The 16,672-nt window shown below is 43.8% G+C and overlaps 1 pseudogene; it reads right to left on the bottom strand.

Moving 5' to 3' along the window:
• Window positions 1-617: 617 nt before the first annotated feature.
• On the bottom strand, window positions 618-3,411 carry LOC147990483 (uncharacterized; annotated as a pseudogene).
• Window positions 3,412-16,672: the final 13,261 nt, after the last annotated feature.

Genomic DNA, 16,672 nt, shown 5'->3' with positions numbered 1-16,672 from the left:
ATCGAATAGCTAATAACGCCACAAATTACCCCCCGGTGACATCTTATGGGCGTCACAAGCATTGTCACGGAATCCCCATCACAGATTACTCCTAGTGACGGCGCACGCGCAAAAACGTCATCTGAATTGGGACCTTCGGTGACGTTATATAGAACGTCATCGACTTGTTATTTCCATGACGGTTAATTATCATCACATGTTAGGAGAAAATATGCCATATTGTACCATATTTGGTGACGAGGCAACGTCACTAACTTTATGCCACATCAACACCCAATAGGCTATCCCACTACTAGCGCCACTATTTTTATTATGGATGAAAATGACGTCATCAAAAAAATTTACTTTCTTTTGAATCTAAATTACGATGAAAATTAGTATTTAATTCACATCACATCACATCAGATTATATGAAAAATTTAAAGAGAAAAATCAAATCATAAATTGATATGAAAGTCAAATCATATTATATATGAAATCGTCTCAGCCAAATCATTCTGTAAAAAAATGACACTACAAAACTGACTCAAGTTTGACACATATAATAGACAAGATGAAAACTAATATTAACTAAAGACACATATGTTATCCTAATGATTCCAATGTAAGGATGGAATTCATGAACCATCTGGTTTGGACTGGGACTGTTGAGTTGCTTGCTGAGTTGCTTGAGCCCTCAAGAAAAAATCAAGCGGATTATCCGTCTCCATTTGCTTCTTTGTCCAGGCTTCATTCTTCTCTTGCTGGATCTTCTTTAGAGCTTCCAATTCTTCTTGCTGCTTCTTTTATATATCTTCAAACGCTCTCTCTTGTGCTTCAAGTCTTGCGGCTAACTCCTCTCGATGCCTATAAATCACAAAACACAGCAACATTACATCGTATTGAGATGAAAACAGACAAGATAACAAGGTACAAGGGTATCGATTTGAAATAGAGAAGTACATTATTAAATTTCAAGGCAAGCATGTCCATGGGCCAATGAAACAGTAAACCCAAGAATAACTTATAATGTTTTAAAATAGGCAAAACCAATAGCTTGCTTACAGGAAGATCGCCAAAAGGATATCAAGTCAGCAGCCCAGGTTAAAAGAAGCACTCGTTAGTTGAACTTTTGTTCACTACAATGAGTGCACTCTGCACACAGAAGCAAGCAAAAAGAAACAACAAGAACTGAAAGGGAAATAACATAATTACCTGACATCTGCATCTCTTGCCTCTCTATCCTTCTGTTCAATTATTTCTTCTAAAACTTTGATCTGGGCTGATGAAGTAGAGCTCCCAGACCTCCGGATCTTGATGCATACCCCATGCTGGAAAGGAAGGTGCTATGGGCGCTTTCTTCCTTTAGAACTTCATCCACAATCGCTGTATCGGATAATGGCTGCTCACCTTCTGATTGTGTTTTCCTTTTCTTTTCCATCACATTCTATAGTATAAAGAAAAACATTGATGCTAAGGCAAAGTTCATATGCTAGATTACACTTTATCAATATGAGAATCTATTTCAAGTCAGAAACAATAAAGGAAGAAATCTTACATGAGCTAGAAGTGCTGGCTCGCTCATGCTACCGGTCTTGCTGTTTGTATGGGTGTCTTTGAAAAATTCAATGGGACTTGGCTCCTGATTATTGTACTTGTCTTTTTTCTACAAGATATATGAAATTGTAACATTACTACTACATATATATTGTCCAGATGCAATATACATAGGACTACAAGTAAGATACTTGGAATTCTTACAAGTTTGTTGAAATAGGCAACATAAGATATAGATCCAGTCTTTTGGTGATGCTTCATAGCTTCTCGGTTTTCCTTATTCATTTGACATATTTCCTATATAAAGAAAATGAATATAAGTATTTACACACTTTACAGTAGATGTGAGTGCAAAAACTATTGTTGGTCACATGTCTTGTTACAAACCTTTTTTCTTTCATCAGACCATTTATTGACAAGGCTGGTCCAATTCTCATGAGTAATATTCGCTGGCTTTTTTGATAATGCTTCTTGAGAAGTATAACCATTGAAGTATTTCTTCTTTAACCTGTAGCGTTGTTGTCGAACACCTTTCTGGATTACTTTTGTGCATACATCATTCCCAACCTTGTCATCCTTATCCATCTCAAGGTTAAGCTGAAATACCAATCATATATAGGATATATCACTAAATTGACTATGCAACATGTGAACACGTGAATGAAAATTGAAGGAAACTATCCCACCGCGATATCTTTAATAGCATGGGGAATAACATGTTTGAGTGGGCTTTTGTCATAGTCATTCCAATGCGTAGAAACATGCATTCTGCTCCTGATGTGAATACCACACTCAGATGAAAGCTTTGCTGCTTGGACTGGGTCTGTAGGTCTCACTTTCCCCGCTATAAAGTCAATACGCATTTTCCTCCCTCCATTTCTGCTTGCATACTCCTGAAGCCCATGCCCCATGGTTGGTCTACATCCAGGACCTCTCCTTGACGGACGTGGATCAGTTGGACCAGTGGAGCATGCTAATGCATCTACATTACAAGTTGGCAGATAAATTAGAAGATTACAATTTAAAGTGGAAAATAGAAGGGGTGAAGCGATGATGTCGCATATACCTTGGTCTTGTAATGTAATAATGTTATCTGATTGTCCGGATGTGCCTATCATGTCTTGAGAACCTTCTACCCCTGAATCAACATCAGGCGAGTTGCTATCCTTAGAAGTTAGGTGAGGTGATGTGTTTGTTGGGTTTGGTGCAGACTGTTCTTGATGGTTTTTAGCTTCAAATGACTCAGTTGTTCTGGTAGCTCTAGATCTTGTTATTCTTGAGGTAGCAGCTGCACTGTTTTTGCATCTAACACGCTTTTTTGTTTTTGGCATGGTAGAACCTTCAGGTGCCTGGGTCTAACAAGTGAGTAAAACAAGGCTGTTAATCAACACAAACTTATGCAATGTCAACAGAGGTTCAAATAGGAATGCAGTGAACAGAGATGTCATCATCTAGATTAATTAGGAAAAGTGGAGGGACAAAAAATATGAATAAATCTTTGAGTACGCATAGTGCACAGTGGCATATACATGATACAAGCAAGGTGAAATTAGAGCAAGTGAATCCACAATGTACCTCCTCTTCTTCATCTCTCAAATCCTCTTCCTCTCCATGGGCCTCCTCTTCAGCATCTGGTTCATACTCTGAGTCGCTGCGATCATCTGCAGCTCGTGCATTTTGTGTCGGTTGCACATTAGAGGCACTAGGGTATACAAGGCTACGAGCTAAGCTTTTTATGTCTTTAAGATAATCCCTCTCCACAGCCTTGCGTTCCGCAATCCTTGCATCCCTTTCCTTCAAATACGCCTCACCCTTGCATTTCTGTTCCGCAAGATATTCACTAATATGCATATCACTCTCCAGAACTGGTGGCATGATTTTAGTAACTGGGCTGGAAAATACGACAGAGAGTGAATTTAATGAATTGCCAAAAGACCTACCAGCCTACATTATCATCACTACATGACTGAAATCTGCTTGAACTTGTTTGGAGGAGTAAATGTAACGTACATGATTACATTAAATTATCTCTTGAAACCTGGCCATCATTGCTAGTAGACAAAAAAAGTTAGATTGTGTAAAACAGTTGTAAACACACAGCTCTCCTAACAAGTAGTTTGTGTGTTCCTTTATACTTAAGCATAGAATTGATGCTTGTATAATTTGAGATGGCAAATACATTACTGTATGATGCTTTTGAGGGTTGTAGAACAGATCGAAATAAATAACATACTTGGAAATATGGAGTGTCTAGAATTCAGTTAAACAAGAAAAAGTGCAGACTTATAGACTCAGTCTTTATTCAGTTTCAAACAAGTGCAGAGTCGCTCTTTATTCAGTTTTGAACAAGAAGAAGTGCAAACTCATAGACTCAGTCTTTATTCAGTTTGAAACAAGTGCAGAGTCGCTCTTTATTCACTTTTGAACAAGAAGAAGTGCAAACTCATAGACTCAGTCTTTATTCAGTTTCAAACAAGTGCAGAGTCGCTCTTTATTCAATTTTGAACAAGAAGAAGTGCAGACTCAGTCTTTGTCTTGAATTTGAAATAAAGAACATACACTGTGAACACCATATGGTAATATATTGTATCAAGAACAAGAGCAGACTCAATCTTTACTCAGTTATGACGACCCTAGGTAAAGACTTTTATGGGGTAGCAGAGCCACAAACAGGGACATGGTCGTTTTATTACAGGAAATCTCATGACAACTGATTAAAGACCAAGTAAATCTTACGGAGTTATTGGATTTGCCACATGGTCGCTGTATTCAGACATGTAAAGAAGTCTCACACCCGTGGGTGCTTTTATCCCCCAAATCGCTTCCCTGATGATCCCGTACGTCTAGAGCTTGGGGTATGAGGAGGGCGGTATAAGAAATTTACTGTGAGCCGCCGCCGATCGCTGCAATCGTTCGGGAAAGAGAGCTGGGTGGGGCGGCCTCCAATTCACTGGCGCCGATTGATGCAGTGGATCCATGCTCGGCCGGTCGGGCAGCCTCGTCCAATCCGCCATCGCCGGTCGCTGAAATCAGGGGGGGAATATAGCGAAGTGCTCACGGTGATGGTTGATGTTGAAGGATCCGAGCTCGGGCGGCGGGGCGGCCACCCCCAATCTGCCAGCCCTGATCGCCGCAGTCGTGGTGTCGATTGAATCTAACGAGAAAAATTCCCTGGTGCGCGGTGGCTTTTAGCGGCGCCTGTTCGCGGGGGAAATAGAAGGACAATTTTTGGCTGGGTCTTCGACTGGTGGGGACACAGGGTGAATGCGGGAAAAAATGTAGAAAAGTGGAGGGAAAATAGTACGTGGGTGGAGAGAAAAGAGTTTTTTTGCGAGGAGATGGTGTATTTTCATATCCACTTAATATTATGTAATTCATTTAATTCGAAATAAGTACAAAATGATTATTAAAAAGTAAATCTTACATGAAGAATATGATGTGGTATTTTTCATGTTGTTTTTTGGGATAACTGTAAATAAATATGTAAAAAATTGTATAGAGGGATCTTAAGTATGTGATCTGGAAAAAACAAAAAGCAAATGAGTGATTATTTTAACTACTTGTATAATAAAATTGGTAACTTGGGATGATTTTTTTCTTTTCTTGGGAAAACATCTGATCTACTTCTTTCAATCATGGCAGTACAACGAATACCAAAAAAATAAAAAAATATCTAGATTCATAGACCACCTAGCGACGACTCCCAGTGCTGAAGCGAGGTGAAGGTGCGCCGCTGTCATCGCCCCTCCTCATCGGAGTCGAGTAAAACTTGTTGTAGTAGACAGTCGGGCAGTCGTCGTGCTAAGGCCCCATATAACCATTGCATCAGGACAACAACTGTCACTGAAGAAGAGTAGCATAGATCAGTAGGATCCAACATGAAGACAATATCTGAGCAAATCCACCAAAGACGGATCTGCAAGAGACACACCTCCACACGCCCACCGACGATGCTAGATGCACCATGGAAACTGCGACTAGGCGAGGAGAGTCATATTCCATCTTCAGGGAGCCCCCGCCATCTCGTCTTCCTGACCAGGATACAATCCCATGTAAATCTCGAAAACACATCTAAAATGGAGCACTCCCACCGGCAAAGGCCGGGATCCACCATGCCCCAATGCCATACGGCCACCGAAGATGAGGCGGACCGACGGCCGCGCCGATGGGAGAGAGAGGAGCCCTAATATCCTAGGGGAGGAGGGGGCTCCGTGATGATGGGTTTTCAATGACAATTGTTTCATAGTCTAATTTTACTCATGCGCATAGCCCCAACCTCCAACGTAAGCGAACTAGGGTTCATTGTCGATCGTCACCCTCCTAGTCCTTCATCAACTAAATCCATGCGGGTGTATGTGGGATGTCAGATGGGCTCCTCGTACCATCCATATATGGTCGAGCTGAGCGGTAGTCCTCATATACAGTCCATACCTAGGGTGGTTATGGGGAAGACCGGGCGCATCCGCCAAGCAGACCATCCTGCGCTGACCCCACCCTTGTCCCTACAAATATTCGACAGCGACTCCTCAAGCTCGTCGGCGCTGGACAGGGAGGAGCTAGCACTCCGCTAGTTGCAGATGGACAGGGGCAGGAGCTCGTCATCCACGGCGGCCCGGGTGGGCAGTAGCATCTCCGCAGCGCCGTTTGGTCGCCTGACACAATCACTTCCTTCCCCGATCATTGATCCATAAAATTGTTCGTGAATTCAGAAAAATGTTCACTGTTTGTAAAATTTGAGCATTTTTTAATTTTGATTGAACATTTCTAATTTTTTGAAGATCATTTTTTGAATTCAATGAGCATTTATTGTATTTTCGATGAACATTCAGAAAAATTATGTTTGTCTGCCACTATGGTGTATGCTTAAAAAAACGCTCACACTCAGCTAGCTCCTCGTCTCCTCCATGTCGTTATCCACAAAAATTCCCCAAATCACACCGAACCCAGCATGAAGACCAAGACGACCCGCTGCCGCACCTCGCCGCCGGTGGCTCCCAAAGAGCGCCGTTTCGGCGGAGCGCCCTCGCCCCTCTGCTTGCTGCTCGGGCTGCACGGGCGCCTGCTTCGTCGGCGGCGGTTCCGCAACAGCGTGCTGTCGAAGCACAGCGGCAGTCCCTTTCCCCGCTGCTCCCACGGCGGGCTTCTTCCTCCAGCCATTCGGCGGGGACCCAGGCGGTGCTGGAGGATGCACGCGGCGTAGGGGACAAGTCGAGAGGGGTCGCGTGAGAGGAGAAGGATCGGGTCTCGATGGTTCTTCAGGAGGCGCGTGCAAAGGGGAACGCGCGAGAATACTGCAGGGTGAGTGCTTGTTCCATCGTAATGTTCACTACTGCAGTTTTGCACACACCTATCAGTTAGACGTCAAGTAAAACTATCTACGAGTCCAATTACCTGTAAGTACTGACTAAATTAGCCATCTATGTGTCAAATCTGAACCATGGTCTCTACTGTATTATGTGTACATGAACATATAAAAAACATAAAAAAGCTATAACTTTGGTAAAATACAAATAGGCATTACACAATCTACTCATCATCACTTGAATGCTCATTCTCACTCAATGCACCATCTTCATGTCCATCATCGTCAGTACCACTATCTTCATCATAGTTGTTGTCATCTTTCAGAAGATCGTAAACAATACTATCATGAACATGCGTGGCTTCTTCCTCATCACGGCTATAAGTGTCCAACAATTGATCAATATCCTTCACAGTGGAAGTTGTCACGGCTATAAGGGTCTTGTATTCATCTAGCATCGTTCTGGCCATTTCAATTAGTGTTCTGTTCTTGCGTTCGACGACGCCATTCTGCTGTGGCGTGTACGGGGCTGAGAATTCATGTGTGATGCCCAAGGTATCAAGATATGTATCAAGGCCAGTGTTCTTGAATTCAGTGCCATTTTCACTTCTGATGTGCCTTATCTTGGCGCCAAAATTGTTCATAGTTCGATTGGCGAAGTGTCTGAAGACATCCGGCACTTCAGTCTTGTAAAGGATTATGTGCACCCAAGTATATCTAGAATAATCATCAACAATAAAGAAGCCATAGAGGCAAGTAGTAGTAGTTAGAGTTGAGTAATCAGTGGGACCAAAAAGATCCATGTGAAGCAGTTCGAAGGGTTGAGTAGTGGTCATGATTGTCTTCGAGGGATGTTTGGCCCTCGTCATCTTCCCTGCTTCACAGGCACCGCATAAGTGGTCTTTCTTGAACTTGACGCCCTCGATGCCTATGACATGCTTCTTCCTCCCAAGGGTGTGGAGGTTCCTCATGCCAGCATGTCCAAGCCTCCGATGCCAGAGCCAGCATTCTGAAGCCTTTGCTAGAAGACATACTGCAAGCTGTGGCCCTGCTGAGAAATCTACCACATACAAATCATCTTTTCGATACCCTTCAAACACTAGAGACTTGTCAGATTCCATTAGTACAAGGCAACGATATTTTCCAAACATTACGATCATGTTCAAATCGCAAAGCATTGAGACAGACATTAAGTTGAAGCCAAGGGATTCAACAAGCATGACTTTATCCATGTGTTGATCCCTTGAGATTGCAACTCTACCTAGACCCAATACCTTACTTTTACCAGTGTCAGCAAATGTGATGTGGCTCTTGTCGGATGGACGTAAGGTTGAGTCCATAAGAAGACTTCTTTTGCCAGTCATGTGATTTGTACACCCACTGTCAATAATCCATTCTGAAGACGCTGGTGTCGTACCCTACAGTGCAGTTAGGGGGATAGGCTTCACCAAGAGCATTGTGAAGCAAAAACATTTGACGAACCAGTGGGTTATGAAAGCTTAGATCCAAGTTAGGACTAATAGGGAGAGTAGCAAGCGATTTAGGTACGAAGTACATAGTAAGACCATTTGGGCATTTGATCTTGTGCCCTACAAGATGTTTAAGGTCCCCAGCAATAGCGTCAGACGATTTTGGTTTTCTGCTGGAGACCTTTCCCTGCAAAAGAGAGTTAAGCTTTCTTAGCCACCCACATCTTCAAGTGTGGCTTAGAAGCAATGAGTCTAAGTGCAGCATCTGAGAATTTTGGCTTTGAAGCCCTAGCAAGCAGTCTTGCAGGCGGACAATAGTACTCATAAGAATAAGCAGAATAGTTCTTGGTCTTATGAACATGGCGGTTTGATGAACCGCTCCCATATTCATATGCCTGAGTATGGTTTCCCTGCAAAACATTTGCGTTAGTGCGACTCAGGTGAGTCTTCTGTCTGTATGAAGCCTTTGGACCGTATGAAGCTTTTGGTCTGAGGTTTGTCTTCTTCACGTGAGGTGTCATGAAGACATTCATAGGAAGATTTTCCAGACACCTTTTCGGAACCCAGATCTTCTTCATAGGCGGTCCATTCCTACAGTTAGTACCAATGTACCTGGCAAACACTTCACCATTCTGACTCTTAAACAATATATAGTTTGCATCAAAGGATTCATCAATGATAATGGGGTTAGCACAAGTGAAGCCAGTTAGATTGGATGGATCTGCTGAAGGTTCCTTTGCAGCAACCCACATGGTTTTGGGGTAATTCTCTTCCATTTTCCTTACGAACCCAACACCCTCTTTCCTAGGGTTTCGGTTCAGAATCTGCTTTTTGAGGACATCACATAGTGTCTAATGCCCTTGAAGACTTTTGTACATCCCTGTTTCAAGCAATGTCTTCAACCTAGCATTCTCATCAGCAATAGCGGTGGTATCCTCAGCAGAGGGGTTAGTTACCACATCAACAGTTGAAGATATTGCAACAGCAGTAGTAGTAGAACATTCAGCAATAGAAGTAACATTATCACGCTCAATGCATTTAAGACATGATGGTTCAAATCCTTCCTGAGCGGGACTGATCTGTTTGGCGCGAAGTGACTCGTTTTCCGTTTGAAGATCTTCATGGACCGCTCTCAATTTCTCAAGATCCTGCTTCCTTTCAAGATAATCATAGGAAAGCTTTTCATGAGTTGTTGAGAGAGTTTCATGATGACTTTCAAGTTCCTGATACTTAACGTGAAGATTTTTTATGTCTTCAATTAAGGATTCCGATCGAGTCATTTCAGCACCTAACAGATCATCGCTTCTGTCTAACAGTTTTTGAATATGTTCCATAGCTTTCTGTTGTTCAGTTGCAATTTTAGGAAGTGTTCTGTAGCTAGGTTTTGAACCACAATCAGAGTCATCATCACTAGATGTTTGATAGTGAGTAGTGCGTGTGTTTACCTTGGCACTGCGTGCCATGAAGCAGTAGGTAGAAGCGGAGTAGTCCTTGTCATTTGCATCGGTGTCGGTGATGAAGTCATTGTCTTCAGTGTTGAAGATGGACTTGGCAACGTATGCTGTAGCCAGACTTGCGACGCCTGAGTTGGATTCCTCCTCAGACTCCACCTCCGCCTCCTCAGAAGCAGACTCTTCCTCTGAATCCATTTCCTTGCCAACAAACGCACGTGCCTTGTCAGATGAGCTCTTCTTATGTGATGAAGACTTTGAGGAAGACTTGGAAGAAGACTTTGAGTATTTCTTCTTCTTCTTCTTGTCGTCAGAGTAAATTCCTTGCTCTTCTTCTTCTTTTTGTTCTCATTGTCCCACTGTGGACACTCAGATATGAAGTGGCCAAGTTTCTTGCACTTGTGACATGTTTTCCTATTGTAGTCATGAGCAGGAGCTTCATCATTCCTTGAACTTAATCGGGAAGACTTTCTGAAGCCTTTCTTCCTGGTGAATTTTTGGAACTTCTTGACAAGCATAGCAAGTTCCCTTCCAATGTCTTCAGGATCATCAGAACTGCTGTCAGATTCTTCTTCAGATGAGGAGATAGCTTTTGCCTTCAAGGCACGAGTTCGCCCATAGTTTGGACCGTAGATATCTCTTTTCTCCGAAAGCTGAAACTCATGTGTGTTGAGCCTCTCAAGTATGTCAGATGGATCGAGTGTCTTGAAATCAGGACGTTCTTGAATCATCAGGGCCAGGATGTCAAACGAACTATCAAGTGATCTCAGCAGCGTCTTGACGACTTCGTGTTTGGTAATCTCAGTGGCACCGAGGGCTTGAAGCTCATTTGTGATGTCAGTGAGTCGGTCAAATGTGTGCTAGACATTCTCATTGTCATTTCGCTTGAAGCGGTTGAAGAGGTTGCGAAGGACACTGATTCTCTGATCTCTCTGGGTTGAGATGCCTTCATTGACCTTGGAGAGCCAGTCCCAGACCAGCTTGGATGTCTTCAAAGCACTCACACGGCCATACTGTCCTTTGGTCAGATGACCACAGATGATATTCTTGGCATTAGAGTCCAATTGAACGAATTTCTTGACATCAGCAGCAGTGACACCTTCTCCAGCCTTAGGAACGTCGTTCTCGACAACATACCATAGGTCGACGTCAATGGCTTCAAGATGCATACGCATCTTATTCTTCCAGCAGGGATATTCAGTTCCATCGAAGAAGCGGCACGCAGCGGAGACTTTAATTATCCCTGCAGTCGACATAGCTAAAACTCCAGGTGGTTAAACCGAATCACATAGAACAAGGGAGCACCTTGCTCTGATACCAATTGAAAGTGCGTTATATCGACTAGAGGGGGGGTGAATAGGCGATTTTTATGAAAGTCTTCAGAACATGGGAGTTTTGAACACAAACGATAAAAATAGACCTATTACCATGCAGCGGAAGGTAGACTACACTAGGCAAACCATAGTCAAGTATTCAATGAATTGAAAGCACAAAGACTAATAGCAGCTAGGTAGTAAGGATGAGATAGGAAGATATTGTGAAGCCAAACAGAACACGCAGCCACTCAGTGAAGACAAATGATAGAGCAAACATACAATGACTTCACAAGCAGTAACAGTAAGTAACGTGAAGTGAAGATGAAACCAGTGACTCGTTGAAGACAATGATATGTTGAACCAGTTCCAGTTGCTGTGACAACTGTACGTCTGGTTGGAGCGGCTAGGTATTTAAACCTTAGGACACACAGTCCCGGACACCCAGTCCTGAACACGCAGCTCAGAACACCCAGTCCTCACCGTATTCTCCTTGAGCTAAGGTCACATAGACCTCGCCCAATCACTCTGGTAAGTCTTCAAGGTAGACTCCCAAACCTTCACAGACTTCATTCACTGGCAATCCACAATGTCTCTTGGAAGCTTAGAACGCGACGCCTAACCGGCTGGAGGATGCACAGTCCTCAAGTGTAATAAGTCTTTAGATCACACAGACAAGAAGACTTAAGTGATGCCCAATTCTCTCTGTCTCTGGTGGTTAGGTCTTTATCCTCGCAAGGAATTCTCTCTCAAAGGCTTCGAGGTGGGTTGCTCTCAAACGACAAAAGCCGTGCTTTCAATCTGAGCAGCCAACCATTTATGGTTGTAGGGGGTGGGCTATTTATAGCCACTTGGCAACCCGACCTGATTTGTCCGAAATGACCCTGGGTCACTAAGGAACTGACACGTGTTCCAACAGTCAGATTTCAAACTCACACGGCAACTTTACTTGGGCTACAAGCAAAGCTGACTTGTCCGACTATGGACAAGATTCGCTCTCATTGTCTTCACTCGAAGACATAGGTTTTTGGTTTAGGCATCACTTCAGTCATTCTGACTGCTTCTCTTGGACCCCACTTAACAGTACGGTGGTTCCTATGACTCAACACAAAAGAAAAAGAACTAAGAAAGATCTAAGTCTTCGAGCTCCATGGGCTTCATATCGTGTCTTCTCTTGTCATAGTCTTCAATGTGAATATCTTCATATACCACCTTTGACTTCAATGTCTTCATACATTTTTAGGGGTCATCTCTGTTAGTAAAACCGAATCATGAGGGACTTCTACCTGTGTTATCCTGCAATTCTCACAAACACATTAGTCCCTCAACTAGGTTTGTCGTCAATACTCCAAAACCAACTAGGGGTGGCACTAGGTGCACTTACAACTGGCAGCTCAACCTCCTCGCCGGCGACCCTTCTTCATGCAGCGCCGCCTCCTTGCCGACTACCCTTGTTCTTGCAGCGCCGCCTCCTCACCGGCGACGCTTCTTCTTGCAGCGCTGCCTCCTCGCCGGCGACCCTTCTTCTTGCAGCGCCGCCTCCTTGCCGACTACCCTTGTTCTTGCAGCGCTGCCTCCTCACCGGCGACGCTTCTTCTTGCAGCGCCGCCTCCTCGCCGGCGACCCTTCTTCTTGCTGCGCGGCCTCCTCGCCACCGACCCTTCTTCTTGCTGCGCGGCCTCGTCGATATGGTCAGGTAATCCACACCCCACCCACACCATCCTCCTCCTTTCCTGTCCCACATGCCCCGACTGACTGAGCGACACCTTCCACCGAAATCATTGCACCCCTCCTCCAATTAAGCGTCACCCACAGCCATTTTACACGCAGTATAACATGGAGCTGAGTAGCATGCGGCCACACGTGCGAACGAGGTCCCAATGGCTGACATGCGTGTTGACTGCCAGATCTTGGAGGAGCACCTCGTCTTCGAGGCCATCGTCGACACCTCCGCGCGGTTGTCTAGTTTAAAATACAGTTCATGATGTTTTCTCGAGGCCACTGCCAGTGCCTTCTAGTGATTTTTCCTCTATAATATTAATATGCAATCTGATGTTCAGTTAACAGTTTGATCCTATGCAATGTAATGTTCAGTTAAAACTTTGGTCCAACAATTGCTACACTTCGTAGTATTGTTCTCAAGCATTCTGTGTTTTTTTAACTATGTTATCTTCAAGTACATGTTTCTATTCTACAATGTTGTGCTCAGTTATCTATTTTGGTTCATTTGGTGTGTTGTCCATTTAACTGTTTGGTTCATTTTTGCAATTTGATTTTCATTTGTTGTGGGTACAATTTTGTATTGTTATGCATGTGACACCAATCGAATTTGGCTGTACTCAATACATATTCTACTGATAGTATGGCAAGTCTCAGTTAACCTGATCAAGATCTTCCTTATGTGTGTTGCAGGAAAACAATGGGAGACACTACGGTTTACCATCGAGGTTTGTTCAAGCAGGGTCCTTTGGCTAATAGCACATTATTGTGCAGTTACAGGAATCATTCTAATATTTAGGTTTCTTAAAATTTGGTCTTGCACATGTAGGTCCTGCTGTCAGAGGCTTAGACCCACTATTCGACCCATTTTGCATATGGGGAAATGAGATGTCCAAGAATATCAGTCAAGTCAAGAAACTCAGGAAGATTGTTAGCATGAAGAAAATTGCGACGAATAAGAGAAAGATCTATGTTTGAACAATGAAGAAGACATCAGTCAACTATAGGATGGTACCAACTCTTTTACCTTGTTTTTACCCCTTGCGCCATTTCAAAATTTACAACAAGGATTCATGCATAGCTTTGTTTTCAGTACTTTTCAAAGTAGTTCACCGATGATTACCTCTCAAACCACCTGCATGATCAAGAGGCGAGGAAGGTATTCATTCAACACCCACGGTACAATATTGAAGTCTTGCTGAAGAGGACGAAGGTCGGGCGGGCAATTATCCATAGCCATTGGCCTAAAGTTTCAAGGACATTTGTAACGCCCTCGATGCGACTATATCTCCCACGTGTCGAGGCACGACTTAGAGACATAATCGCATTGAAGGCATATGTCGCAAGTTAGGCAATCTTCACAACATCCCATGTAATAATAATAAAAGGGGAGAAAACATAGTTGGCTTACACTCGCCACGTCAATCAAGTACATTAATAACATTACATCATCCATACACTCAAGGCCCGACTACGGCGCCAAAATAAAAGAGAACCCAACATGCGACACGGTCCCGATCACCCCCAACTGGGCACCACTACTGATCATCGGGAAAGGAAACATAGTATCGTTGAGAGTCTTCGTCGAACTCCCACTTGAGCTCATACGCGTCTCCTGGAGCGGAATCATCAGGCCCTGCATCTGGTGTAATAGTAATCTGTGAGCCACAGGGACTCAGCAATCTCGCACCCTCGCGATCAAGACTATTTAAGCTTATAGGTAAGGCAAGGTAAATATATGTGGAGCTGCAGCAAGCGACTAGCAAGGATGGTGGCTAACTTATTCGCAAAAGTGAGCGAGAAGAGGAGGCAAAGCACGAGCGAGAAGCTAGAGAACAACCTGCGCAAACATTGCTCCAACACCGTGTCCACTTCCCGGACTCCGCCGAGAAGAGGCCATCACGGTAACACACTCAGTTGATTCATTTTAATTAAGTTAAGGATCAAGTTATCTACAACCGGACGTTAACAAATTCCCATCTGCCCATAACTGCGGGCACGGCTTTCGAAAGTTCAATCCCTGCAGGGGAGTCCCAACTTAGCCCATGACAAGCTCTCACGGTCAACGAAGGAATAGACCTCCTCCCAAGATGTTCCGATCAGACTCGGTTTCTCGGTAATTGAAGACACTTCGACAGGTTAAAACAAGACCAGCAACACCTCCCGAATGTGCCGACAAATCCCGATAGGAGCTGCACATATCTCGTTCTCAGGGCACACTCAGATAGGTCAAGCTACGAGTAAAACCAACCCTCAAGTTTCCCCGAGGTGGCCCCGCAGGATGCCCGGTTCGGACCAACACTCAGAGGGAGCACTGGCCCGGGGGGGGGGTTAAAATAAGATGAACCTTGGGCTCCGGTAACCCAAGGGAAAAAGAGGCTAGGTGGCGAATGGTAAAACCAAGGTTGGGCGTTGCTGGAAAAGCTTTAATCAAGGCGAACTATCAAGGGGTTCCCATTATAACCCAACAGCGTAAGGAACGCAAAAATTCGGGAACATAACACCGATATGACGGAAACTAGGGCGGCAAGAGTGGAACAAAACACTAGGCGAGAGGCCGAGCCTTCCACCCTTCACCAAGTATATAGATTCATTAATATAACATGGCAATATAATGATATCCCAACAAGTAAATAAAAGATGTTCCAACAAGGAACGGCCTCCAATCTTCACCTGCAACTAGTAACGCTATAAGAGGGGGCTGAGCAAAGCGGTAACATAGCCAATCAACGGTTTGCTAGGACAAGGTGGGTTAGAGGTTTGACATGGAAATTTGGGAGGCTTCCAAGCAAGTGGTAGGCATCGTAGCAATGTCATAGCAAAACAGCGAGCAAACTAGCATAGCAAAGATAGTAGTGATTTCGAGGGTATGATCATCTTGCGTGCACAGTTGTCAGAGTTGACTGGATCCTCAAGAGCAAACTCAACGGGTTCCTCGTTAGCGAAATCATCTCCCGGCTCTACCCAAACAAGACAAACAAGCAACAAGGATACAATCAACCACGTGCAAGACCAAGCAATATGATGAAATGATGATATGCTATGCGGGATGCGATGCAGGATGCAAAATGCAAGATATGACAGGAAATGCATAAACCTGGCCTCAACTTAGAAATCCAAGTGTGCCACTGGAAAGATGAGATGAAATCGCTTGAAAACAATATAAAGAATGCCGGAATCGGAGTTACGGTTTGGAAATGGCAAGCGATTCAAAAATGACACCGGTCTGCGATTTACAGCAAGTAGGCACATAATGCAATAAAATGAACATGCTACAGCACCCAAAAATGAAAACAAAATACATGTCAGGGATGCACACAAGATGCTTAACAAAAGTCTAGCACTGAGCTACGGCCAAATCATCCATTAACAGGTTCAAACAAGCATGGCAAAAATGCAAATCGTAAAACAGATCTCAGACTTAGTGAAATTAACACTTATCTGGAATTTTAGATCATATAGCCCTCTTCGGAGCAACAAAATAACATGCTACAGGACCTGAACATGACAAAGAAAGACATGGCATGGAGCTACTCAACAAGCTTAACAAAAGTCCCTTAGTTACCTTGAGCCAAAAGGGATCACAAAATATACTAACAAGCACACGAACATAGCAAAAACATAATCAGTTTTCAGACTTGGTGAAAACTGGGACATGCTGAAACATAACTCACGAAGGCATGTTTACGAGCTTGATGCACTCACTACGGTGCAAGTCATGGCAAGACAAGCATACATCCCTTAAGAAGGCACAAAATGCAAGCTAGACATGGCAAGAACAATGGCATAGCATGCACGGAGCAACTACAATAACATCGGCAAAATTGCAAACAAGTTGACGATCTGCCCAGATTCGCAACGAAGAAAAAGTAGAGCTCGATT

Source organism: Triticum urartu, chromosome 1A (assembly GCF_056163025.1).
Source record: "Triticum urartu cultivar PI428250 chromosome 1A, HENAU_Tu73, whole genome shotgun sequence".
NCBI lineage: Eukaryota > Viridiplantae > Streptophyta > Magnoliopsida > Poales > Poaceae > Triticum > Triticum urartu.
The sequence above is the reverse complement of the archived record's forward strand: the minus strand, read 5'-3'. Positions and strand labels throughout refer to the sequence as shown.